The following is a 27,528-nucleotide window of genomic DNA, read 5'->3' as shown; positions in this document are numbered from 1 at the left end:
ATATGGAAACAACCTAAGCGTCCTTTGATAGAAAAAATGGATAAAAAACTGTGGTACATATATACAATGGAATACTATTCAGCCCTAAAAAATAATGAGCTCTCGTCTTTTGCCACAACATGAATGCCCCTGGAGGCCATTATGCTAAGTGAAATAAGCCAGACAGAGAAAGAAAAATAATGCATGACCTCACTCATATGTGGAATCTAAAAAAAAAAAAAAAAAAAAAAAAATTCAAATATACAGAGATAACAAAACAGTGGTTACCAGAAGTGAGGTGCAAGTAGGGGAGATGGGGGAGATGTTACAGATATGTAGGATGACACACCTAGAGATATAGTGTGCAACATGAGGACTGTAGGTAATAAAATTGAACTGCATATAGGACTCATGCTAAATAAGTAGATTTTAGTTGATCTGGCCACAAAAAAAAATGGATTACTATGTGAGATGATGAATATAGTAATTTGCTTTACTATAGAAACATTTTACAATCTCTATGTATCCTATAACATCATGTTCTGTGCCTTAAACATACACAACAAAATGTATTAAAAATAAAAAAGGCTGGAGCACAAAACCAACATTTTATGAGCATCCCTGGATACAGCCCCTCAGAGGCCCACTCACCTGAATTACATGAGACATCTCATCCCATCAATGAATCAAACCCTTCAGTGGCCCCTCCTCCTCCTCATCTCTTCTATACTCCCTCCCACCCCAATCATTTAATTATCTGCTCTTCATGTCCCTCAAAAGTCACTGAAAAGATATACCATCAAGATTTTTGGATTATTATGGCCTGTCTTGGTCTTCCTCTATCCTGCTAATTTTCTAGCCTTTATAAAGTATATGCCCAGTGAAATTAGAAGACCTGGGTTCAAATCCTGACTCAGTTATTTACAACACATAGGAGATCGTATTAGTCCATTTTCATGCTGCTGATAAAGATACCCGAGACTGGGCAATTTACAAAATAAAGAGATTTAATGAACTTACAGTTCCATGTGGCTAGGGAGGCCTCACAATCATGGCAGAAGGCAAGGAGGAGCAAGTCACATCTTACATGGATGGCAGCAGGCAGAGAGGGCTTGTGCAGGGAAACTCCCATTTTTAAAGCCATCAGATCTCATGAGACTTATTCACTATCACAAGAATAGCACAGGAAAGACCCACCCCTGGGGTCCAATTACCTCCCACCAGATTCCTCCCATGACATATGGGAATTGTGGGAGTTACAATTCAGGATGAGACAGGGACATAGCCAAACCATATCAGAAATATACTTATCCTCTCTGAGCTTTCATACTGTCATCTATGAAATGTGGATGATAACTGTAAAAATCAGATTTAAGGCATACAAAACTACATGACACAGTGATCAATACATAGTAGGTGCTCAATAAATATAAGGAAGGTCTATAGCTATTCTGAGAGGACAGTTCAACCCTAAAACCAGTCCCTGGAGTTAACCAAGACATCCACTGGATCCTTTTGATTTTTCCTAAGCAGAACCTTCAGCAGCTTAATCCCCAAGGGATCAGGCTGATAGGGATAACTTATACAAGCCATGGCTGTCAACAGTCTGCAGTCATCTGGACCTGTCATCAGTCTTAACAACAGCAGGGGGTGCTAAGCATTGAGCCAGCTCTACATGCTGTGGAGCAGTAGAATGGTTCTCTTTGTTAAGGATTCATATTTTCCAATAGGTTCAATAAATATGGTTTAATGAACTACCATTTGCCAGGTACTGTGCTGGCCCAGAGGATGAAAGAAGTTGAAGAATGGTTCCTGCTCTCTGCAGTGCACAGTCTAATGAATAATTTTGATATGGAAATCTGTGTTATGTGACACTGTTCTTTAGTAGCTGCCCTCTCTTCCCTTTCCCAGCTACCCTTGGAGGAGTTGTTTAGGCAACCCTCATGCCCACCTTCTACTTCCTTCTCAACCCACACAGCCTGGCCTCTATGTCTTTCACTCTAATAGGACCACTCTTTCCAAGGTCATAAAAAAATCCCTTTGTTTCAAACTTGAATAAATCTTATCTATGTTTATTTACTAGCGTGACATCACTCAACACAACTGACCATTCCCTTCCCTTCCTGAAGTAGGCTCACTTGGCCTTCCTGGCACAAGTCTCTTTAGATCCAAGTGTCAAGGGGCCCACTAGACATTGACACTTGGATATCTCATAATCATCTCACACCTAACATTACACAACTAAACTCACGATGTTTCCTGCAGATCTGGTTTTCCCAGGGTCTGCTAGCCCCAGATGGTATCTCGACCCAACCAGGTTACTCAGGCCAGAAATCTAAGAGTCATTCATGAAGCCACTTCCCCTTGGCTCCTTATTTCTCATCCACCATTTGATCCTGTCACTTTTCTGTATCTCTGATGTATTCACCTTATTCTATCATCATCTTTTGCCTAGACTTCTGTAGAAACTTCCTAACTTCTTTCCCTGCTTCTACTGCTAAGACTTCCATTCCATTAGCCACAAAATAACCAGAACAGTATTTATAAATCATAAATTTGATCATATTACTCCCATGCTTAAAGCCCTTTAATGATTTATCATTGCACTGAGAAATAAATTCTCTTCCTGTAACTTAATCTTCAAGGTTCCCATGACCCAGCCCCTGGCTATTTTTTTTTTTTTTTTTAACTCTAACCTCATATACTCTTGCCCCGATCACTGCATCTTAGCCACACAAGCCTCCTTTCAGTGCCTAGAACACACCATCCTCTCTCCTGCTCTAGAGCCTTTGAACGTGCTATGCTTTCTGATTAGAAGGCTGTTACACCCACTCTTCAGGCAACTCCAAGCCACCTTAAACCTCCATGTAAATGTCACCTCCTTAGAAAAGTTATCCCAAAGCTGCTATACTCCCTCACAAAGCCCTGTTATTTCTCTTCATAATTTTTATCAGAGTTTTGTATTTGTTGATTCTGTTATGTATATGATGTGTGTATTCCGAAGATTATAAATAGCATGAGGGCAGAACCTTTGTGACCTTCGTTGTCTTCTATTTAGTAAAGAAGCCTGGTAAGAAAACAGGACTATACACTCACGAAGCAAATTTGTGCTGGCTTCAGAAATTAATCAATTTACTCTTTCATTCAAAAAATATAAATAAACTTCCAAGGATCACTAGGTATTTGAGAAAAATCACCATCACAAATAAATATAAATTAACAAATAAAACACTGACTGCAGGGGAAACTAAATAGAAGTGAACTTTTAAAATAATTCTAACTAGTGTGCTCAGAGAGAGCCAAAAGAAATATTACATCCATAAAACAAAAATTGGTGCTGTAAAAATAAAACATTCAAAGAGCAAAACAGAGTTATTGCACATTAAAGATGCAGCTGCTAAAGAAAAAGATCAATAGAACAACTGGATGACAAATTCAAGAAAATCCTCCAGACCCACAGACTAAAAGGACATAGAGATGGAAAATATCAGAGAAAAGTTAAGCAGCATAGAGAATCAATGCCGTAGATTGATTCAATGAGAGTTCCAGAAAATGAGTGCAGAGTAAATGGAAGGGAGAAAATAATTTTAAAAAGAAAGAAAAACAAGCAAATGTCTGGAGCTTACAAAAAAAATACAAACTGGGTCCACATTTAAATATATCCCCTGGTAAATAGAAACACCAAGGATAAAAAATATCCTAAAAGTTTCTAAGAGAGGAAAAAATTGAGTTGATCACCTACAAAGCAACAAGTATCAGACCATCATTACTAAAACTATATGCTAGAAGTCAATGATCAGAGAAAAAAATCATCTTAAATCTAGAATTCTAGCCAAACCAATCAAGGAGGTGAGAGTAGATGAGTTTTTAGAAATGCAAAGACCCAGAAAGTTAACCTCTAATGCACCCTTGTGTAAAGATCATTTGAAAGAATACTCTAACCAAACGAAACAGACATCTAAGAGGAGAACTTGGGATCCAAAAACAGTGAGAGTAAACCAGAGGGAAATGAATTGATATCCTGGAGTGGCAGTTCTCTGGAGGGCCACCTAGAAAGTAGCCAAGAAAATTAGAAAAGAGAACAGAGCTGTTTGAGGAAAACGTCTTCAAGAGTCAAGAAAATTTCCTATAGCAAGTAACTGGAATAAGAAGCTAGATGACCGTACTGATAAGGTGAAATAATAGCATTATTTTGTAAGCAAGAAAAAAGAAAAACAGTTAAGAACACCAGGAAAATTAACAAAGAGCTATAAAAGAAAATCATGGCCTAAATATACAAAAATGAAACTGTAACAGGATTCTGAGCATCAGTAGAGTGTATGAAACCAGAACACATATGACATTGATTCTGAGAGCATCCCCCTCTCGAATAAAAGAGATTTAACAACATAGAATTGCATCCTTTCTGTGTGTCTAATCGCACTACTTGGTTCTGAAGAGAATACTAATTACATAATCATAATGTAAATACTGATTGATTTCCAACTTATAAAATCAACATATAAACAAAACACAAAGACTTAATGGTAATTACAGAACAGAATTTAAATACTGTCAACCTAAACAATGTAAAAGTGACAGAACAGCTAACAGGTTGTGGAGAAAGGGTGATTTTCTTATCTCACAGTGCAGAACTAGGAAATACTGTCTGAAGCTGAGATATCGAGAAAGATAGTCTTTCAAAATATAAATTAAATATATTATTTAAAATCACATAGGTAGGCAACAAAAGAAAGCAAAAGCAAAATCAGGAGGCTACTATAAATGGTTAAATTCTTTCTCTTCTACAGTAAAAAATAAATGAATACTGTTTAAAGTTGAAAAACCAAGAAAAAGCAATACAATCATTTAGGCAAAGTTTGGACATAACCACCAAAAAGCTAGAAACAGAAATGGTTAAACCTAGAGACAGGTGATGGGGGGAAAGGAAATTTTAAATCTTGTTTTATATTGTTCTATATGGCTCAGGTACTTATGACTCTGTGCATATATTACTCTAATTAACTAAATAGTGAGTGAAGAATATGCAAATGTAAATAAACAGAAGTTCTGGGCCAAGGGATTCAGCCACAGAACTCTCTGAGAGGAAGGATGTTTGAACAGAAAAGCCGTAGGGTAAGGAGCAACCTCCAGGAGCTCCCTCCCGTGAGCACGCTTCCAGGTGTTTTGGAGCATAGGCCTAAAGGGCTGTGGTTGGCCACAGGCTCAAGAGGAGCCCATCATTTTTAGCGGTCTAAACTAGAGACTCTGCAGCAAGGCGAGCTGGGTGAATATCATATGACTTAGTGGTCAAAATCAGACTTTGCAACACTTGGCCTTATCTGGACTGTCACTTACTAGCAGTGTGACCTCAGGCAAGTGAGGAAAATAATTATACCCATCCTTAAGGGGTCTGATGTGGCTTAAATGAGCTCGTTTGTGTTAAGCACGTAGAACAAAGCATAAGATGAGTGTTAGCTATTATTACCGTTATAAAGAAATACAAATTGCAGCTTAAGGGGGAGCCTAAGGACAACAATGAATGTGTTGGCGATTCTGTTCAGTGATGATTCCCCATAGCTTTTCCCCTCCTTAACTATTAGAGAGACAACTTGATTTTAGTTTGGGAAAAGAGAATGCCACTTTGGGGAACCACAACTATTAATACTAATACTACTAACGAATGCTAACATTTATTGAGCATTGACCACACGCCAGGAAGTGTGCAAAGCACTTCACATAGATTATCTCATTCCATCCTCACCACCATCAGGTGAGACAGGCATTATTATCTCCATTTTGTAGAAGAGAAAATAGAGGATTTATTATGTTGAACCATGTGAAAATGCTGTTATTCAACCATTTTTTTCTAACCTATGAACAAACAGCAATTTGGAATAATTTAATTTTAGAAGCAAGTAGCCCAAGTCAGTTCTTAGCAGAACCCCATATCAAGCCTGTGTCCTGATGTATTTCATGCTGTTGAAAACACTTCTGCAAGGATGACTGGGGAGGGCACCCAGGATGATGAACTAAGCCGTATGGAAGAAGAGAAGATACAGGAAACACAGGGAAAGTAACTTGGACTTTTTTGTGTCATGTGAAAGAGGCATTAGGCCGGGCACGGTGGCTCACGCCTGTAATCCCAGCACTTTGGGAGGCCAAGGTGAGTGGATCACCTGAGGTCAGGAGTTCGAGACCAGCCTGACTAATATGGTGAAACCCCGTCTCTACTAAAAATACAAAAATTAGCCAGGCATGGTGGCAGGCACCTGTAATTCCAGTTACTCGGGAGGCTGAGACAGGAGAATAGCTAGAACCCCGGAGGTGAAGGTTGCAGTGAGCCGAGATCACGCCACACTCCATTCCAGCCTGGGCAATAGAGCAATACTCCATCTTAAAAAAGAAAAAGAAAAGAAAAGAAAGAGGCATTAAAATCATTCTAAAATATTCTAATAGAGCCACAAGGTTGAATCCAAGTTTGTAGGACCTGATGCTGATTCAATTTGACGGCTCCTCTTTTCCAAAAAAATTAATAAGTACATATATAAAATTGGATATTTTCTGAATCATCTCTTTATGTGATCTTATATGTCCTTAGTCACTATGGGTGCCCTCCTCAGAAACGGCAAGGCTGTAGGCAGCCCTGCAGATGGGTTTTTATGAAATGCATCAGGAAGCAGAGAGTGAAGGCATTGGAGGCTGCACGCTTGTCAGAGTTAGGGAGAGCATTCCTGCATTGCCCCCACGCAGAGACAGGGGCAAACCCCATTCCATCTGGCAGCCTGGACCTGCTACAGCTGAGATGGTGGGCCTCAGGGGGACTCTATTGTTTTAATATGCAGTGCATCTCTCTGGAAAAGTCAGTGCCTGCTGAAAGTTCCCTTTACTCATCAGTGGGTTCAATCAGTGTTTTCTTACCCTAACCCCATCTTACCTGCCTAGCCTCCCTTTCCCCACACCCTCCTTCTTCTTTCATCACCTCTCAATACATCTCTGCTCCCTGAACACTTAAGCAGAGACTCAGGCTTCCTCTTCTTATTACTTTCAGAAAATTCCGTAGGTGGAAAGAAATTTAATCGGTAATAATAATGCTTTCTATTTTTAGAGCTTCTGCCTTCTGAGCAACCCGAAGAATGCCACAATTATAACGAAATCGGTTAAAGGGTTGAAAGGGTCTTCTAAAGGTCTTCTAGGAAAGTCTCCTGCAGTGAGGCAAAACTTTCCTGAAACCCACTTTGGGCAGGTGGTAGCCTCTCTTAATCTGACCCTAGAATCAAACTCAGCTCTATGCCTGGTACTCTCAATCTCCAGGAACTCTCTCCACCCCAGGCAGGCCCCTTCTTTGCATCCCCTGCATTAATTCCTCTCTCCCTGAAATGAGTGCAACAAACTCCTAATGTTCTCCCAGCCGTTAGCCTCTTCTCTAACAACCTCCACCTACCAATACAATGAACTTTCTCAAACACAGCTCTGATCAGACTTGGAATGCATAGATGGATATGCAAAGTGTCATGGGGACACAAAGGGGATGGAGCTTAAGGGAAAGTGTCACAAGTTGAGATTCCAAAGATAATAGAAGGTCACCAAAAAGGGTAGCAGGGAGGAGATATGGCAGGCAAAGGGTACAGCCAATACAAAGGATTGAGTCCTAAAGAACATGGATGTTTGAGGCACAGTAAGTAATACACAGTGGAGTGAGTGGGGAGGGAAGCAGAGAGGAGCCAGCAGAAGAGAGGGTGGAAAGGAGTCTGGGGCCAGATTGGAAGCCAAATCTCTTTTCTGGTGGCAGTAGAATAGTGGGGTGGTGGGAGCCACCGTGGAGCCTTGAGCAGAGTTCAGCTGAAAGACCCTGATCCCAAGAAGCACAGACATGTATCAGAGAGGAAAGCACTAAAGGAAAACATAATGATATTGCTATTTCACCCATTACCTGGGCTCCAGATTCCTTAAACTGTCTACCCCACACCCATATACATACACACACATTTGCACACCTTTCCCTTTCTAGAATGTAAATGATCCTAGTTACCTATTGCAGTTTCTGAACTGCAAGGTAGTAAAGAGAGTCTTAGATCTGGAGTTAAAGGGCCTGGTTTCAAACCTGTTCATATGCATTTGGCCTCACTGCTGTGCTTCATCTTCTTTAGCACTAAAATGCAGTAGCGACACCTCCTTCCTGGAGTGGGTGAGACTATTGTGGGAAATAGATATGAAATACCTAGGACAGGTCTTGGTACATAGGAAGTCTTCAGTCAATGCAACTTTAATGCAAATTTTGTTTTCTTTGAGATCCTCTCTACAATACTTCATGAGTTCCATGCCCCCTAAGCCTTTAGGTAGAAACTATCTTTGACAGGCAAGGGACATGTGTAGGCTCTAGTTAACTGCACTGCTGACACTGCTCCAGTGAGGCTTTGCTTGGATTTTTCTGGCCTGGAGTTGAGATAGGGCTAACACGTACAGAGAAGTAGGCTAATGGGGAACTCTGGGAGATGTGTTCATGCGTGCGTGTGTATGTGTGTGCGCACACACACATATGCTTATGTAGGTAGTGCTCATGCTGAAGGGAGGAGGAAAAGAGGGTTGGATAGAGCAAATGAATGCAAAAAAGTGGAGCAAAATCCAGCTGTGCGAAAGAGGGTTAAAGTAGATGAAAGGCTGGAGAGGGGATCAGGGCCCAGCTTGCACAATCCTCATTGTCGCCTGGGTGGGTGCACATGGAGAGTGCAGAAGGGGACTGCCCACACTCTCTCTGTGGAATCTCCCAGTTGGGCCACTCAGGTCCAAATGGACTCCTTCCCTCAGTGCACTCTCTCCAAGCTGAAGACATTCCCCAGGGCTTGGGGCTGGGGGTTGGGCGGAAGGGAGGATAACTCCACCAGCATTCAGCCACCCACCAATAGCTTCCAGGGCTTCCTCTGAGGAAAGGCTCTCTGAGCACATGCTTTTCCGTGACATCACTGTCAGTGACCTTTGGGGGCCAGTAGGGTGGAGTCCGAGGGGAAGGGGACAGGCCACAATTCTTTGGTCACCACAAAGGTTGGGATTGTGAGCCTCCCAGAGCTGGAGAGCCGCCTCAGTGAGGACAATGTCTCTTGCTGGATTGGGAATGGCTTCCCAGCCCGAGGATACTGCAGGACTATAGTGGACCTGTTGTTTTTGCTTTTTTTTCTATATTAAAAAGCACATTGTTGAGCACAGAGGCCGTGTGTGTGTGTGTGTGTGTGTGTGTGTAGAAGTGTAAAGAGTCTTGGAAAATTGAATTTTGCTTTTAGAACAAGAGATGATGATGTGGAGCAGAAAACTTAGAGCCTAGCCTGTAGAAAAAAAAATGCATTTTTGCTTTTTGGAAGCCTGGAGAATGAAGGAAGGAAGGAGGGGAGAAAGGAGAGGAGGAGGGGAGAAAGGAGAGGAGGACGGGAAGACTTTTGCTGGTATTTCAATGAGAACACCAAGTAGCATTGAAAGAGATCAATATACCCAATGAGTCCAAAGCTGATTACAGTCAAGCAAACACAGTCAACTGCCCTGTGTTCACTTAAAGTAATAGCCTTAAACACTTGGAGGAAGTAACTCAATTACCTTATTGATCTGGGATTTCAGCCACCTCCCCCATAATACAACACACATGAACACCACCACAGACCCATACATATTATATTGTTTTGTTTTGTTTTGTTTTGTTTTAAAAACTAATGTGACTGGCATGACCTGCTCCATCAGCTTGTAAAATAAATAAAATGATATCTGTTTTTCATATGCACATTAATCACTCAAGTCGCCACCTGCCCAAAATGAAGGATGGCCAGTCTCACCTCTCTTGGGATCTCCTCCCCCAAAACTAAAGAGCCCCAGGTGCTCACTCAGCCCAAATTGGTTAGTACAAGGAAATAATTGAGAAATCTGATCGGTTCAGCAGCCCCTCCTCCCGCACTCCCATTTCCTGCTGTCATCTCTTGTAGCCCCTGCCATATAGGGCTGCTGATGAAACCACACAGCCCCACACAGATTGATATCTTGTCACTGCTGGGCCCATGCCTGGCTAGCCTAGACCTCTACGTAGATAGCAGTGTGGAAGGATGATCCTGCTGCATTAGTGTTCACCCACACACTCATCTATTTACACTCATGTGAGCTCTGGCTGTTCCAAAGCCGGGTCCTCAAAATAGGGGGGCCTCCAATGACAGCCAGAAGCAGCCCTCCCTGGAGATTTCCCCACACTGGAGGCTCCTGAGGCATTCTCCTACTAACAGACCTCAGCCAGGGCCATCAAAATCATCACAACTTATGCTACTGACTTGCAAAAGCTCAGCAGCGACTGGAAAGTGTCTCAGATCCTATTGAATCCAATGTCCTTGTTTTACCTATGAGGAAAATGAGGCCCAGCAGACTCAAGTGACACATGCAGAGCCACACTGTGACCCTGGAGAATGCTACCTTCCCAGGGATGGGGGTGAGGTGCCAGTGAGGCCAGCAACTCTTGGTTCCACACCTGGAAAACATCAGGAGGTATATGTGGAAAGGTGGCCCTTCAGTTACCCCATCCCCATTCTCCCCAGTGCCACAGTTGTGCAAATGCCTGGCCACAGAGAAGTCCCATATGTCACCCTCTGCACCGAATGCCCCACAACCCAGGAACCCTTAGTTCTGGGCAAACTGGGACAATTGGTTACCCTAGACTCTGCTCTAGTGATTAGCCTTCCCTTGTGCTGTATTTTCAAACTCTCCCTCTCAACTGGCTCTTCTCTATCAGCTCGAACCTTTCCCACATTTAAATTGTAAAAGTCCCTTAATTTAACATTTCTGTCTCCACCCCCCTCACCTCACCATTCTCCTCCACTCTGCTTTTGCCTTTTCCTCCTCTCTTCTCTTCTGTCCTTTCCCATTTTTCTTCTCTCAGTTGTAAAATAAACAGTCCTGCATGTGCACCCATGCGCACACACACACTCACACGTTCATCTCCCTTGTGCAGTATACTGGGTGAGAAAGGTTGCAGCTCTACTAGCTTCCTTGGTGGCCACATGGCAGTGTGCTGAACCTGGACAGACTCCAGGAGTGGCAAGCCCTGATGCTACCTAAGTACTGGGAAGGCAAGGGCTGGGTGGCAGGAAGGAGGGCAAGACCAGGCTAGTCTTCCAGAAATGCCCCAGCCCCTGCAGCTCCCCTGCCTGTTAGGTGGAAATAGCTGAGATTCATCCTCATGACCTGGCGATTCCAGGCATCCAGCTGCGGAGGCAGAGGAAACCCCAAACCAGCTCAGTTGGTATGAGCAGCATTTGTTCCGCTGCTTCAGATGAAAAGGTCACCAGCACTTGTCCCCACCCTCCACCCCCACCACCTGTCTTCCTCTTTCTGAAGAAAAGGTTTTTATGTTGTAGAAGCTCCTTCTTGACATGTGCACCTTCCACCCTTCATGCCCTCACCGGAGCTTTCTGAGTGGTATACAGGAGACCCTTCATCTTCCTGACGCCCAGGCTGACAATGTGCTATATACTGTGGAAAGAGAAGGGAACACTACCGAAAATTATTGAACACCTTCTAAGTGCCAGGCATTGTTCTAGGAGGTATGGATATAGTGGTGATTAAGACTGAGGTGTTCCCTGCTCTCATGGAGCTGACATTGTAATGGGAAAACAAAATATACATGTACACATACATAGTAATTATAGATTGTAGAAGTGCTAGGAAGGAAATTAACAGGGCATTATGGTACATGATAACACAAGGAACTTCCTTGGGGGTAGAAGGAATTTCTCAGATGCTTTCTGAATAAAAAGCATCTAAGCTAAGACCTCAACAGTGGAACCGGGGACACAATTTGGGATGGAATTTAAAGGCATGCTCATAAAACCCTATAATGTCTGTGTTATCATCGTCCACAATTTATGTGTCAAGGAATCCAGGATCTGAGAGATGAGGTCATGTGCCCAGTGGCATGGTTTAAGCCAATGTGATCAGTACTAAGACTAGGCTTTCTTTCTTACCTTCCCTTGCTTGGGGAATCTATACTTGCATTCTGAATACTAAAAAGCATCTAGGGGCCAGGCATGGTGGCTCACACCTATAATCCAGCATTTGGAAGGCTGAGGCGGGTGGATCACTTGAGGTCAGAAGTTCGAGAACAGCCTGGCCAACATGGTGAAAGCCCGTCTCTACTAAAAATACAAAAATTAGCCAGGCATGGTGGCAGGTGCCTCTAGTCCCAGCTACTTGGGAGACTGAGGCGGGAGAATCACTTGAATCGGGGAGATGGAGGTTGCAGTGAGCCGAGATCGCGCCATTACACTCCAGCCTGGGCAACAGAGTGAGACTCCATCTCAAAAAAAAAAAAAAAAGCACAGAGAAAGGCTAGCTGGAGGAGGGGCAGTGAGAGCATAAGGGATGGGGATGACCCAGCAGATTCTGGGCAGGGAAGTGACTTACTGAAGGTTCCTGAGCAAGGGAGTCACAGAATGAAGGCATTGCTTTCAAAATTATAATAGTAATTCCTTGCTTGCATATAACATCTAGATCAATGTTTCTGATCATTCCACATATATTATCTCACTTGATTCTCACAACCACCCACCGAGGGAGAAAGTTATCATTTCATTTTATAGCTGAGGAAATGGACGGCAGAAGTTAAGTGACTTGCCTAAGGTCACGCATGTCAGGGAAGGAGTTGAGACTGGAACCCAGTCCATCCATCTATGCAAAGGGGAATGCAGTACCATGAGAAGGGCACAGATTTGGAAACCAGACAGGTCTTCATTTTAGTGCCACTCCTGCTGGTGACTAATAAGCCTGGGACAGGTTATTTAACCTCTCTGAGTCTGTTTTCTAATTTTCAAATCAGTGATGATGAATCTTAGAGAGATGCAGGTTTGTTGTGAGGTGTAAAGACTGGTGGCTCCTGGCACAGAAAAGAATCCTACAAATATTAGTTTTCTTCCTCTTGTTCCACTGCTCCCCACTCAGGTCCTGAACAAACTAAGGGATTGGCCCAACATCCCCCTACCTCCCAATGGTGCCGATGAAGCTCTGGGGCAAGTGGTTCACCCTCACAACCAAGCAGCACTGATCTGGCTTTTGCAAAACCACAGCCCCATCCCAGGTATACAAGGGCTGTGCTGGTGGGCCGACACTCAGCCACCCAGCACATCCCCATCTGAGAACAGGCTGCCATGGGAGAGAACACTGAGTTGTGGAGAGATGGATGATTTGTGAAGCCGCACAGCACACTCCACCCTTTGTTGATAGAGCAGGCCTGGCTGGCCGGGCGTGGTGGCTCACGCCTATAACCCCAGCACTTTGGGAGGCCGAGGCGGGCGGATCATGAGGTTTTTTTGTTTTTAAACAAACAAAATAGAATTTAATAAAACAGCCCACACACAAATACTTGTTAGAAATCTCACCCTTGACTTATCGCTTGGAATAAAACAATTTCTTATCCTGGCAATGCTCTTTATTCTTTTGAAGACATTTTCATATACATTATTTCACTTGATCCTCAGAACACCAAAAGGGAGACGGTGCAGGCTTAACCGTTCCCTTTGAACAGATGAAAACTCCATGGCCTAGCAGCTGGAGTGAGGGGGACCCCGAGCTCCCAGCCTCCTGCCCATGGTTCTCTCCCTCTGCTGGAGGCTCAGTTCAGAGTCCGGAGTCCATTCATTGGCAAGCTCAGCTCTAACATCTGAAATCCTCCCCATCCCTCTCAGCTACGGAAACATCAGAGATGCCTACGTGGGATGGAGATGGCAGTTTTAAAAAGAGACAGTTAACCCTGGGCACATCCTGCAGGTGTGCTAAACTCCCAACTCAGAACAAACAGGGGTCCCTAAGCCCTCACCTGCCCAGGAGCCCTTCCTTCCTGCTCCAATCTCCCATTCCAATCCTCTCTTAACTTGGGACAGTCCGAGACACAGAAGACCCATTTGGAGTCAGATCCCCTGAGGTCCTTGGTAGGTCTAGACATAACTTCAGCTCGAGGATTTAGGCAAGTCAGTTCACTCCGAGAACCTAACTCAGAGATCCCACAGGAAGACCAGGCTGCTAACCCAGGCCACGGATTGACTCCTAGGTACAGCAGACCTGCTCCACCCAGCAGTATGGAGGGGCCAAGGACAAAACAGCAAGCAAATATTTAGCAGCAACCACTAAGTGCTCCAGGCACTTAGAGTACATCCATGAACTGGCCTGACCAAGTCCCCTGCCTTCATTTGGCTTATGCTTTAGTGAGGCGAGACAGAAAACAAAGACCAAGTACATTAAAAGGTCCATAGATGATGAGTGCTGCGTGAGAAAAGAGGCACAGGGTAGTGGAGCTGGAGTGTGCTGGGGGAAGGTGGGGAGCTGTGCAGGTTACTATTTTAAATAGGATTGTCAAAACTTTCATTGAGAGGTTGACATTTGAGCAAAAATTTGAAGGAATGAGGGAGTTGGCATATGGATATCTGGAGGAAAGGCATTCCAAGCAGAGAGCCAGCCAGAGCAAAAGCCTTAAGGAACAGGGAGGAGGTCACTATGGCTGGAACAGAGGACTCAAGGGGGAAAGTTGCAGGAGATGAAGTCAGAGAGGGAACAGAAACCAGGTCGTGAGGTCACAGGGGATCCTGTAGAACATTGTAAGGACCTTAGCTTTTACTCTGAGTGAAATGGGGACATATGCAAGTCTCAAACAGAGGACTAAGATGATCTAAGTTTTAGTAGGTTCAGTTGGCTGCCCTCTTGTGAACAGGCTATAAAGTAGGGTCAAGGGTAAAAGCAAAGAGACCAGCCAACAGGCTGCTGCAGTGTTCCAGGTGTGGGGACCATAGTGTCTGAACTCAGGGGCAGCAATGTGGTGGCGAGGAGTGGTCAGTTCTGGCCATATTATAAAAGGAGAGCCAATGGGATTTCCTGAAAGGTGGGCTGTGAGAGAGCGAAGGGAGAGGGGGACAAGGAAAGAGGATCCAAGTCAGCTCTGAGGAACTGGGCCTGAGCAACTGAAAAATGGAGATGCCGTCCACTGAATGGGGAAGGCTAGAGGGAGCAGGTGGGTGCAGAAAATCAGGAGTTCAGGTTAGATGTGTTGAGCTTAAGATGGCAGGTGATGGCTAAGTGGACCACCTGTTGAGGTGGCAGCCACTGAAGCCAGTTGCCATATGCTTGCTGATAACTGCCAGGCCAGAAAGGCAGTGCCTGTCTCCACTGCCCAGTCCCCAGAGTGGACAGCGCATGAGGGAGGCTTGCTTCCCCACCTCATTTTGTGATCACTGGGAACCCAGCCATGCAGGCCTCAGTCCCTGGCCCACTCTCTGTCCCCACGGTGGCTCTGAGGGCTCTCTGGCTGATGGAAGCATTACAGAACAAGTCTAAAGATGTCTAGGAAACTCCAAGGGTGGGCCAAGTTCTTAATCTGCTCCTTGGATCGAATCCCCATCCAGGGAAGCCTGCTCCAGGCCTTATGACAATAAAAACTTCAGACTCAGCCAACACTAACTGAGTACCTACTGCATGCCAGGCACCCTGTGGGGGCACTTTCACTTGTATCTTCCATTCGATTCTCATCACAACTATAGATATTTTTATCCCCTTCTGAAGACGAGGCAACTAAGACTCAGAAAGATTCAAACTTGCCCAATGTCACAGAAACAGTAAGAAGAGAGACTAATATTTGAACCAGTCTTTTGATTCCAACCCCGCTGGTGTTACCCCACATACTCCTTTATAATTACTCATGCTTCAAGGTCCAGCTCATGCCATACCTGCTCAGTGGAATCTCTATCCATCCCCAGGTCAAATCTTCCCTGTTGCTTCATGCTGTGTATGCCTCTTCCATGGAACCTCTGACTTTGCTGGAACTGTTGTGACCTCTGTGTGTGTTCCTTCCCACTGGGTTACAGCTTTCTTGAGAACAGAAGCCACATCTTGTTATCATTACTCTGATACTCTCTCATAATCTTCCTGCCGCATAAATCAGTGTATTTAATATGTTTATTAGAGCTATGATATTCAACACTTTTTGCATGTTCACATAGAACATTATATATGGGTCTCACCCAGTTTGATAAGTATGAGCCACATGGGTTCCATTAGCCTCACTTATGGTTGAGAATATATACACTCAGACTGGAGAATTTGTCAAAGGCCATACAGCTAGATGGTGTGTTGGGAACAACATTCCAAGCTGTAACACCCAATGCAGTGCCCATTGCATGGTTGGATCAAGTTCTTGATGTACTGCTTGTATCCAGTCCCTTTCCATTGAAGCCTGCTCCAAGCCTTATGGCAGTAAAAATTTCAGACTCCTCCAGTACTAATTGAGTACCTACTACATGCCAGGCGCTCTGTGGGGACACTTGCCTAAAGCCCCCTAATGCCTTTTGGCAGATCCTAAGCATTGGCTGGAGCCTTCAAGGTGTGTCATCTCCTCCTTTTTCTATTTCCTTGGCTTCTCTTCCTTTGTCTCCTCATTACCATATTCCCCTCTTCATCTCTGGCTTTCACCATGATGTCCTTTTCCTGCCCAGAGCTCCTAACCCTGGGCAAGGGGAGGTAAGCTCTGACCCGGAGAGTGGCTCCGGGGAGACAGGCCCCTGTAACACATCTGGAATACGGGGTCAGAGTTGAGGCTTCTGGTTTTGTTGGTGGTGGTGTTGAATTTTTTCCCTAGGATAGAGATCCTGAAGAGGCTTCTTGTTTTAATCACCTTGCATTCACCTTGTTGGTGTGAAGGGAATCCCCACCCTAGGTCATGGGATGGCAGAACAAATGACACCTGGCACTGAACAGATGAGATAGACAGTTTATTAGTCACATATGCTCACTGCCCAGGAAAGGAAGGTACCATATGCTCCGCAGGACCACCCGGGAGTTGCACTAGGGAACAAGCAGGGGCTTTGTAGTATCGAGAGGGTGGGGTGCTTCTCAGTTCCCACAGGAGGAGGTGATTGGCTTGTTTGAAAAACTCCACAAACTGCCAGGGAACTGAAAACGGCTACTCAGGGGTAAGCAGAAACTGTGCCTGGTCCCTTTGAAAAGGAGAGTTGTTTGACCAGAAGATGTTAGCTGCAGGAGTGGAGTAGAGAGGAGACCTTGCAGTTAGGTCATTTGAAGCCTTCCCAGTTGCACTAGATATCAAGGCAGCACATAATATTAGGCCTTACCAAGCTATCTTACCTTCACCAAGCTATCTTTATTTTTTAATACATTTGTATTTTGGAATTATTTTTAACTTACAAAAAATTACAAACATAGTTCAGAAAGTTCCTGTATATACTTTGCTCAATTTCCCCTAATGCTAACATCTTATATAACCATGGCACCTTTATCACAACTGGAAATTAGCATTGATATAATACTACTATCAAATTACCAACATTATTTGGATTTTACATGTTTTCCCACTGATGTTCTTTCTCTTTTCCAAGAATTGCCTAGGGTACCACATTGCATTTAGTCATCTTGTTTCCTTAGTTTCTGCTGGTCTGGGATAGTCTTTAAGTCTTTGTTTTTTATGACCTTGATACTTTTGAGGAGTACTGGTCAGATATTTTGTAGAATATCTCCCAATGTGAGTCTGTTGGATGGATCTGCATACTTAGACTGAGGTTATGGGTTTTTAAAAATAATACCACAGAGGTGTGATGCTTCTCATCATCATAGCAGGGGTGTATGACATCATTAGTGATGTTAATCCCATTGCTTGTTTAAGATGATGTCTCCCAGAGCACTCCATAAAGCTACTATTTGTCCCTTTTGGTATTTTACTCCTTGAAAATGAATCACTAAGTCCAGCCTACACTTGGGGAAGAGGATTTAAGCTTCACTTTCTGAAGGAGGAATGGTCTACATATATTATTGAAAACTCTTCTATAAAAATAGTTGTCCCTTCCTCCCTTGTTTATTTATTTATCATTTATTTATTATTCAATCACTTATTTAAGCCTGCATGGACTAGTGAAGGTGTAACATATATATATAGTTGTTGTTGTTATAATATAAGCCTTTATTTATACTTTATAATACAATCATTTATTTTATTGCTTAAATTCTTCCAGCTCTGGGTGGGAATGTAAATTAGTACAACTACTATAGAATACAGTATGGAGATTCCTTGAAGAACTAAAAGTAGAATTACCATTCAATTAAGCAATCCTGCTTTGGGTATCAACCCAAAGGAAAATAAGTCATTATGTGAAAAAGACACATACACATGCATGTTTAAAGCAGCACAATTCACGATTGCAAAGATATGGAACCAACGTAAGTACCCATCAACCAATGAATGAATAAAGAATATGTGCTATGTATACACCAAGGAATACTACTCAGCCATAAAAAGGAATGAAGTAGTGTCTTTTGCAGCAACTACTCTAAGTGAAGTAACTCAAGAATGAGAAACCAAATTTCGTATGTCCTCACTTACAAGTGGGAGCTAAGCTATGAGGATGCAAAGGCCTAAGAATTATATAATGGATTTTGGGGACTTATGGGGGAAGGTAGAGGGGGTGAGGAACAGTGTACACACTGCTTGGGTGACAAGTGCACTAACATCTAAGAAATCACCACTAAAGAACTTATCCATGTAACTAAAAACCACCTGTACCTCTAAAACTACTGAAATAACATTAATTTTTTAAAAATTCTTCCAGCTCTGGCCATTGGTAATTCCTCCAGGTTGGCTTCTGTGTCCTTTTGATATACCTTAATTTTTTGTTTCCTTAGAACTTCTTTGCTTTCCTTAGGGGTTCTAAAACTATAAGATCCTCCAGGTTTATCTTGTATTTTTTCCTGCTCCCCCTAAAATCTGCCATTTCTCCAAAGGACCCTAAGTTTTTTTTATCAGAGAACAATAATTAGAAACCAAAATCTGGCTTCTGGGCATGCTCATTGCTACTGGGGTATCCTGCATTTAGGACCTCTCAGCAGACAGAGGTAGGAAATACATTCATGTGTACTAACCTACATATACACATATCCTTTTGTTTGTTTGTTTGTTTGTTTGTTTGAGACAGTGTCTTGCTCTGTCGCCAGGCTGGAGTACAGTGGTGCAATCTCGGCTCACTGCAACCTCCACCTCCTGGGTTCAAGCGATTCTCCTGCCTCAGCCTCCCAAGTAGCTGGGACTACAGGCATCTGCCACCATGCCTGGCTATTTTTTGTATTTTTAGTAGAGACAAGGTTTTTCCATGTTGGCCAGGATGGTCTCAATCTCCTGACCCCATGATCCGCCCGCCTCAGCCATCCCAAAGTGCTGGGATTACACGCATAAGCCACCATGCCCAGCCCATATACACATATCTATATGTCCTATTTCTATCTGCCTACATACACTAAAATCAGTATGAGTTTATACTGATACCTCTGACTCTGATTCAGCAGCACAGGATTGAGTCTAGCTTTCCCATCTTGTTTATTTGTAACTTGTTACCAGTCTACCATTTCTGTTTGCCTTTATTCTCCTTAATCTTCTACTAGTGTTCATTTTAACTTGATTTCAGCTGTAAAAATCCTAGGGTTGGGCAGAGTTTCTTAAACTTGAGTGAACATCAGAATCCCCAGAGGGCTGGTTAAAATGAGGATTGCTGGGCCCAACCTCAGAATTTCGGATTCAATAGGTCTAGGCTGGAGCCAAGTAATTTGCATTTCTAACATGTTTCCAGGGGATGCTGCTGGTCTGGAGATCTCACTTGGAGAACCTCTGATCTACAGAAACTCTGGACTAAGAGGCAAACCCCTCCTCAGTACTCTCATAGTCCTTTGTACATATTTCTAATATCTCAGTCTATAAGAATGATTCGGTTGCATTTCTACTCCCCAGTAGACTATGAGCTCCTTGCAGGCCAGGATTGTGACTTTCTCATTTCTAGTGCCTGAACCTGGCAAAATGTATGGCACACAGTAGGTTCATATTAAATATTTGTTGAATGAATAAGTACAAGTTTCACACGTGTGCCCCATCTTTATTTCTTATTTCTGCTAAGTGGAAAGGAGTGCAGGAAAGGTCAGAGATGAAAAACTGAGATCCATTAGATCTCCTTATTGCCCTCCTCTTCCTCTGATGGCAGGGAAAGGAGAGAAAGAGAGCAAACAAAATTAGGATGGGGTCAGAGCCCACTGCCCCTACCTGTTTAAGGAAGCTTGCAGGCATTAACTTCAATGAAACTTCAGGGACTTTAATACCAGAGAAGGTATCTAAGAGCATATTTCTAACTTTGAAGCCACAAGAAGGAAATAAATATATATACATATATATTTATATATATATTTATTTATATATTTATATATATTTTTTAAGGTTCATATGGATGATTTTTATTACATATCAGAATTAACCTATTCTTTCCGTAGAAATGAAAGTGAGAGTCAATGGGTAACTATATTATATACCAGTTTGTTTTTGTCACAATTTTTTTAATTATAGTAAGTCCTGGAATACACGTGCAGAACGTGCAGGTTTGTTATATAGGTATACACGTGCCACGGTGGTTTGCTGCACCCATCAACTCATCATCTACATTAGGTATTTCTCCTAATACTATCGCTCCCCTAGCCCCCCACCCCCCAACAGGCCCCAGTGTGTTTTGTTCCCCTCCCTGTGTCCATGTGTCCTCATTGTTCAACTCCCACTTAGGAGTGAGAACATGTGATATTTGGTTTTCTGTTCCTGTGTTAGTTTGCTGAGAGTGATGGTTTCCAGCTTCATCCATGTCCCTGCAAAGGACGTGCACTCATCCTTTTTATGACTGCATAGTATTAAATGGTGTACATGTGCCACAACAAATAAACATGATAAAATCATATCTAGTTAATATGGTGGTACATTTTACCTAAGCATTTATGTCTATAAAATGAATTTATGTGATTATCTGCTTTACATTTTAGTATCAAAAGAAGTTATATATATATTTTAAAATAAGCTATACCTATGACTAAGCCTAGTGTCTGAAATGGTATCACCAGAGTAACTGGTAACACTCCAGGTTTACATACCTCAGGGGACACTCCAGGTTTAAATACCTCAGGGGACTCCTCAAGTTTCTTTAAAGCTAACTACAAGCCTGTACCTCTCGGAGAATAATATTTTCCTTAAAAGTTTCATTGCTTTCTTCAAAAAGTGTTTGAGCATGTCTATGTGTAAAGCATTGGCCATGGAGGATACAGTATGATCCCTGTTCATGAGAAGCTAACATTCTAGATATTAGATAATACTCTAGATTCAACAAGGAAAGTAATCACACCTTAAGAAAGAAATGCAGGCCAGTGCAATGGTCCACACCTGTAATTCCAGCACTTTGGGAGGCCATGGAGGGTGGATTGCTTGAGCCCTGGCGTTTGAGACCAGCCTGGGCAACATGATGAAAAGCTGTTCCTACTAAAAATACAAAAAGTTAGCCAGGTGTGGTGGCACAATCCTGTAATCCTAGCTACTCAGGAGCCTGAGGCAGGAGAATCACTTGAACTGGGAAGGCAGAGGTTGCAGTGAGCTGGGATCCCTCCAACTGCATTCCAGCCTGGGCGACAGAGTGAGAAGAAAGAAAGGAAAGGAAGGAAGAAGGAAGGAAGGAAGGAAGGAAGGAAGGAAGGAAGGAAGGAAGGAAGGAAGGAAGGAAGGAAGGAAAGAAGGAAGGAAGGAAGGAAGAAAGGAGGAAGGGAGGGAGGAAGGGAGGGAGGGAGGCAGGGAGGAAGAAAGAGAGAAAGGACAGAAGGAGAGAAAGAGAGAGAGGGGGGGAGGAAGGAAGGAAAGAAGGAAGGAAGGAAAGAATAGAGAGAGGAGGGAGGGAGGGAGAGAGGAGGGAGGGAGGGAGGGAGGGGGGAAGGAAGGAAGGAAGGAAGGAAGGAAGGAAGGAAGGAAGGAAGGAAGGAAGGAAGGAAGGAAAGAAAGAAGGAAGGGACAATACTCCGAGTATATGAAAGAGGACTATGATGTAACTGTTACTTTGATAAATATCAATGTTAGGAGAGGTCCGACATTGACTGACAAAGACCTAATGTCTCCAGATACCTGTGTTAAGTCCTAGGAAGAACGGGGAGGGAAAGTAAGGGAGGAGAAAGGAAGTGACTTGGGGAATGAATGATAAAAGAGAGAAGAGAGTTTGGACCCAAGATGCCTCTGGCTATGGTTATTTCTTGTGTTCCAAACAGCTGGCTGTGTGTTTGGAGTTCTGGATGACTCACCATGTAGGAGGAGTGCTGGTGGAAGAAAGGAGAAAACCGCAGAGGAGGGAAACCCCATTCAGCATCCTTGGGGTGTGGCTGTGGCACTCTGTCTCAAGGCCCCACACAGGCCAGCTAACAGCTTGGGCTTCAGTGCTTGGAAGCCATTTAGGGGTGATTTTAAGAATCTTCCAGAAACCCAGGGGCTTACCCACAAGGAAAGGGACTTTATTCAGCTTCCTTGCTTATAAACCTAAGCAACCATGGGTGAAGAATCCCTGCAAAGAAAGAAGAAATATATACTTGTCAAAAGGGAGATGTTCACTTGAGTCTTCCTACCAGGAAAAGAAGAGGAAGTGGGAGGAAGGAAGAAGACTAGCCTTGAGCATAGAATTTCATACATTACAAACGGGGCCACACTGTAAAACCCACACAGCCCTGTGATTTAAGCTCCTCCTGTAGTCTCAGTGAGTTTCTGGGTTTTATGGACTGAACTGTATCCCCCTGCCTAAATTCCCATATTGAATCTTAACCCCCAGTACCTTGGAATGTGACTATAGAGATAGGGCCTTTAAAGAGGTGATGAAGCTCAAATGAGGCTGTTGGGGTGGGCCCTAATCCAATGTGACTGGTGTCCTTATAAAAAGAAGAGATGAGCACACACAAAGAGGCACCAGAAACAAGAGTGCACAGAGAGAGGACCCCATGCAGAGGCAACAAGAGGGCTGCCATCTATAAGCCAAGCAGAGAGGCCACAGAGGAAACCAACTCTGCTGGCACCTCGAGCTTGGACTCCCAGCCTCCAGAACTGTGAGGAAATTGATTTCTCTTGTTTAAGCTGCCCATTGTGATACTTTACTATGGCAACCCTAGCAGACAAAACACTGGGGAAAGAGCCCCATACAATTTGAATGTGGTGTCCCAAGAGGGCCTCAACATATGCCCGCTAAATCACTGCTGTTTCGTTCCTACATCACAACCTGACCTCAGACCATTACTACAAGACACTAACATTTGAGTTTTCCCACCTGCCAGACACTATAGTAGGCTGCTTTCTCACATATTAGCTCATTTAATTGTTAATGCAAACCTGAGGCTCAAAAGAGGTTAGTTTCCCCAAGTGTATTAATCCATTCTCACAGTGCTATAAAGAACGATTTGAGATTGGGTATAAAGAAAAGAGGTTTAATTGATTCACAGTTCTGTAGGCTGTACAGGAAATGTGGCTGGGAGGCCTCAGGAAACTTAATCATGGTGGTAAGCGAACAAGAAGCAAGCATGTCTTACCATGGCAGAGCAGGAAAGAGAGAAAAAGGGGAGGTGCTACACACTTTCAAACAACAAGATCTTGTAAGAACTCAATCCCAGCACTTTGGGAGGCTGAGGTTGGCGGATCACAAACTCAAGAGATCAAGACCATCCTGGCCAAGATGGTGAAACCCCATTTCTACTAAAAATACAAAAAAATCAGCTGGGCGTGGTGGCATGCTCATGTAGTCTCAGCTACTCGGGAGGCTGAGGGAGGAGAATTGCTTGAACCCGGGAGGCAGAGGTTGCAGTGAGCTGAGATCAAGCCACTGCACCCCAGCCTGGTGACAGAGCGAGACTCTATCTCAAAAAAAAAAAGAAAGAAAGAAAGAAAAAAGAACTATATCACAAGACAGCACTAGGGGGATGGTGCTAAACCATTAGAAACCACCCCCATGATCCAATCACCTCCCACCAGGCCAATTCAACATGAGATTTGTGTGGGGACAAACAGCCAAATCATGTCACCAAGATCACCAAGGTAGAGCCTGCAGGACCAGGGGTAGAAGCCCAGGCCCTCTGGTTCCAGGTCTGTGGTTCCTCCACCACACCAGGCCAGGGGTCTCCATGGGAGTTGTTAAAGACCAGAGATGTTAAGGACCGCATGCCAATCTCACTTTCGAAACTCAGCTCAGTCCTCCCAGCAACATAGTCACTGGGGTTTGTAAGTCCTGTGACATAGAGAGGAAAAATATGTATTCAGTCCTGATTCTATCTTTACTGGACGTTTCAAGTCCAATTCTTAACTGACCACCAACACTACTTAGTAGCTAGTTATGAGGCATATATAACTCCAAAGATATTATTAAGGAATCACATAAGAAAGTATTATTGCTTTCTGGATAATAGGCCACTTTGTTCTATTCAGCTCAGTTTGCTGAGGACAACTCTATCTGGAGCTCCTTGTCAATATCTATTTTTAATGGGATATATTTATAATTGGATGTATTTATAACCTCCTTTTCATGGGCACTTGTTTTCTTTCCAGAATCACACAGGCATTTTAATAGATTGGCTATGGCAGTAGAGAAGTGACTAGAAACAGTTTGGGCCTGATTGTCTGTGAAACCTGAGAATCCTCACTCCTCCAATGCTGGTGCCTGCGACACTTTGGGAAGACAGCAACTTCACCACTGCGCGCTGGTTCTGATTTCTATAAAAGACATACATCTTTCCTGGAAGGGACAGAGGACATCAGGGTGATTAAAAGTTTTAGTACATACTGAGAGGAAACTTCAATGGAAATTCCTATGATTTAATTCAGTTTGGCAAACATTTATTGTCCATCTATTGCATGCTAAGCACAGATTCATTGACTGAGGTAGGTTAATTTTAGCAAAATTATTGAACATAAGCAGCAGAGCTGGAAGAAATCTTCAGAGATCATGTAGTCCGATACTGTCACTTTAGAAATGAAGAGCATGAAGTCCAGACAGGGGAAGTGGCTTGTCCAAGGTCAAACCATTGGTTCCTGGCAGGCAAGGAGGAAGAATCTTTCTGAATCCTAGCCCAGCAGTTCCAATATAGTCTGCAGCAGTCAGACCCTTATCAGAGTATCATGTCCAACTTAGTTCACCACATTGTGAAAACCATGCACACATCTGGAAGAGATCCATAAAAAAATAACCAAAATTGCCACAGGATGGAAAATAGATTTTTTAATTAAGTAGCAAAGATTCCAGCTGGATATGAGGAAGCACTTTTTGGCTACCAGGGTTATGAAATATCAAAATGAGCAAATCAAAGCACATCCAGAAATTTTCAAAGGACAAAAGATAAGCATCTATTTTTGATTGTTGGAGGGTCACCTGCCCCCAGACAGGGCACTGGAACAAATAATCTCTCAATTTTACCCAGCTCTATTAGAATTCATTTATGATTCTATGTGCCTTCTATAAGGTTTTTGCCAAACTGCTGTTACTGCATCATCGATCTTATCATTTGTTGAAATCTCCTCTTAAAACCATTTCTTTGCCCTTTTGTTTTTTTTGTTTGTTTGTTTGTTTCTTTTTATTTTTTTGCTTATTTCAAAACGCCTTTGCAATTGCCTGAAGCAGAATCTGGGATGTCTGAATTGTAAGATTTGGGGATTTTAAAAAAAAATTTCCAGAAGTGACTTGCTAAGAGATTAGACCCCTGACAGTAACCACAGGTCTAGGCCAGCAAAAGGTCAAGTCCAGAGTGAAGCTGGCTGACAGATACCATAGATCTAGACAGGCAGGGGCCTGGAGATCAAAGCAGCATTATCAGCCACAGCAGAACTCTGACCTTAGAGCAGAATGGCCATTTGCTTTCAATACTTTTTACGTAATCTCCTAAATATAGGTCACTTGAAGTTTAAGAGACACGTCAGAAGCAGAATGGTGTCAGAGGCTTGACAATCGTAGGGTTAGAGATGCTAGGACTACCTCACAATAGGTCATCGCTGGTCATCTCCCCTTGCCTGCGTGGCCACATTAACACCCCCATAGTTGTCCTGAGTACATCCAGAAAGAAAGTTTGAAGCATTTAAGGGGCATCCAACACAATAATGAGATATCCTTCTACATATCGGAAACGAGATAATGCTAAACCCCCACGTTATAAAGGGATCGATCTCTACTCCTTTGTAATGTCTTTGAAGATATCTCTTTAAAAGGCAACTCTGCAATGCCCCTAAATAAATGCCAGCAACACTTCCGTCCCTCACTCAGACCCTCTTCAGTCCCTCTTCCCTACTCCTTCTGGGACCCATCTCACTCAGTCCCTGTGTCTCACTGAGGTTGAACAACAACCAAATACATATTACTAGAGAATCGGTCTCCCAAGGTATTGTTTCTCCCTCACAAAAACTAGAATAGGCCAACTAGCCTGCCCCTTGAACCCGTAACTATTGCTCTGTTGAGAATGAATCTTCATAGCTGTCAAACGTCAGAGTGACAGACCCTCACATCTCTGCTAAAGGTCACTTGCTAAAAGTCAAGGCTGAAAGGATGTACATCATGACAGAGACAAAGAGGAGCATATTAACCTCTTAGGCTTCCATATGTTCTTGGACACTTGCCTCCTCCTGGGCTTTGGTTTAACTTTCTGTGTTCAAAGATTTTTGCAAAAGTACCGGATGTTAGAAAAGCAAATCAAACCTACCAAAAATCCCCAGATGCTAAATCCATTTGTTTCAAGGCTCCCCCAAAAGCTGTTGGGGAACTCACATGAAAACAGGTTCCTGTTCCAAGGAGTTGTGAGGTTTAATTCATTTCATCGGACTCAAGGCTTATCCTGAAACCCCACATCCTGTTGATGTCACTTACTTTTGTGCCAGAAGAGAGAAGATAGTTTAGACTTGATGAATTTTCCTTCCCTCGCAGCCTGTGCTGTGCTGAGTTTCTGCTTATGTTCACACCAGAAAAAATGTTAAGAAAAAAGCTACTAGATTTTCCCTCATTCCTCCCCCACTATACCCCAGCAAAAATTCTTTCTATATGAAGGATGTGTGTACAAGCATGCACATGTATGTTTACAAACACACATACACACACGCACAACTCACAAACACTTGGCAGATAATCAAATCGTTCTCTTTGAAAGCAATTGAGCCACCTTCAAGAGGCTCCAGAAAGCTGACTCCACAACCACCAGGTAAACCATGTTACTATTTACCTCTACGTGTTTTCCTGAATCTCCATGAAACCAGTCTCCTTGAGGGCAGGGATTCTGTCTTTATTTTGAGATTCCTAACAGCTGGCCCTGTGTCTATACAATGATAGTCACCCAATAAATTGTTTTTTGAATGAATGGAAATATTTTCTTTATTCTGGAGACCATCCCTAGCTACTTTCCTAAATATCTTCAGGAGCATCTTTACCTCCATGGTGCCCAAGTCACACCTCTATATCGAGGAAAATGAAAACAGAAATTTCTAACATTAGGATGTTGTGTGGCTAGTTAGTATCAAAGCCAAATTCTTATCTAGCACAGTTATGCCATATCTCCAGTTTGAGTGTGCCATCTCTTTCCTGCAGGGACCTAGACTCATACATTCACCCGGGGCTCCTTCTAGCTGACCCAAAGTAAACAAACAAAAAAGTTTCCAGGAGATGTTTTCAATTACATCTGCCTTGCATATAGTAACTGTTCAATAAATATTAGATTAAATCA

At 43.2% G+C, this 27,528-nt stretch overlaps 1 protein-coding gene and 1 long non-coding RNA gene across 13 annotated transcripts in view; one reads left to right on the top strand and one right to left on the bottom strand.

The window, feature by feature from the left end:
* Window positions 1-27,528, top strand: part of MGST3 (microsomal glutathione S-transferase 3) — a 1,219,025-nt gene that overhangs the window by 1,015,159 nt on the left and 176,338 nt on the right. Inside the window, exon 1 of one of the 7 annotated variants that reach the window (XM_050768866.1) lies at window positions 21,648-21,657. The exons of the other annotated variants lie outside the window; for them this stretch is intronic. The gene's annotated coding sequence lies outside the window, so the exon portion shown is untranslated. Of the gene's footprint in view, window positions 1-21,647; window positions 21,658-27,528 lie in introns of those variants that run through there. 7 annotated transcript variants of the gene reach the window in all.
* LOC126941999 (uncharacterized) overlaps window positions 16,259-27,528 on the bottom strand; it is a 68,797-nt gene continuing 57,527 nt past the window's right edge. For all 6 annotated transcript variants that reach the window (XR_007721478.1, XR_007721480.1, XR_007721475.1 and 3 more), the window contains 3 exons: window positions 22,105-22,361; window positions 21,168-21,301; window positions 16,259-16,992 (listed from right to left, as the gene is read on the bottom strand). This is a non-coding gene — a long non-coding RNA (uncharacterized LOC126941999). The remainder of the gene's footprint in view (window positions 16,993-21,167; window positions 21,302-22,104; window positions 22,362-27,528) is intronic.

The sequence above is a fragment of the Macaca thibetana genome, chromosome 1, assembly GCF_024542745.1.
Source record: "Macaca thibetana thibetana isolate TM-01 chromosome 1, ASM2454274v1, whole genome shotgun sequence".
Taxonomy (NCBI): Eukaryota; Metazoa; Chordata; class Mammalia; order Primates; family Cercopithecidae; genus Macaca; species Macaca thibetana.
Note: the sequence above shows the minus strand (reverse complement) of the source record. Positions and strands in the feature narration are given on the sequence as shown.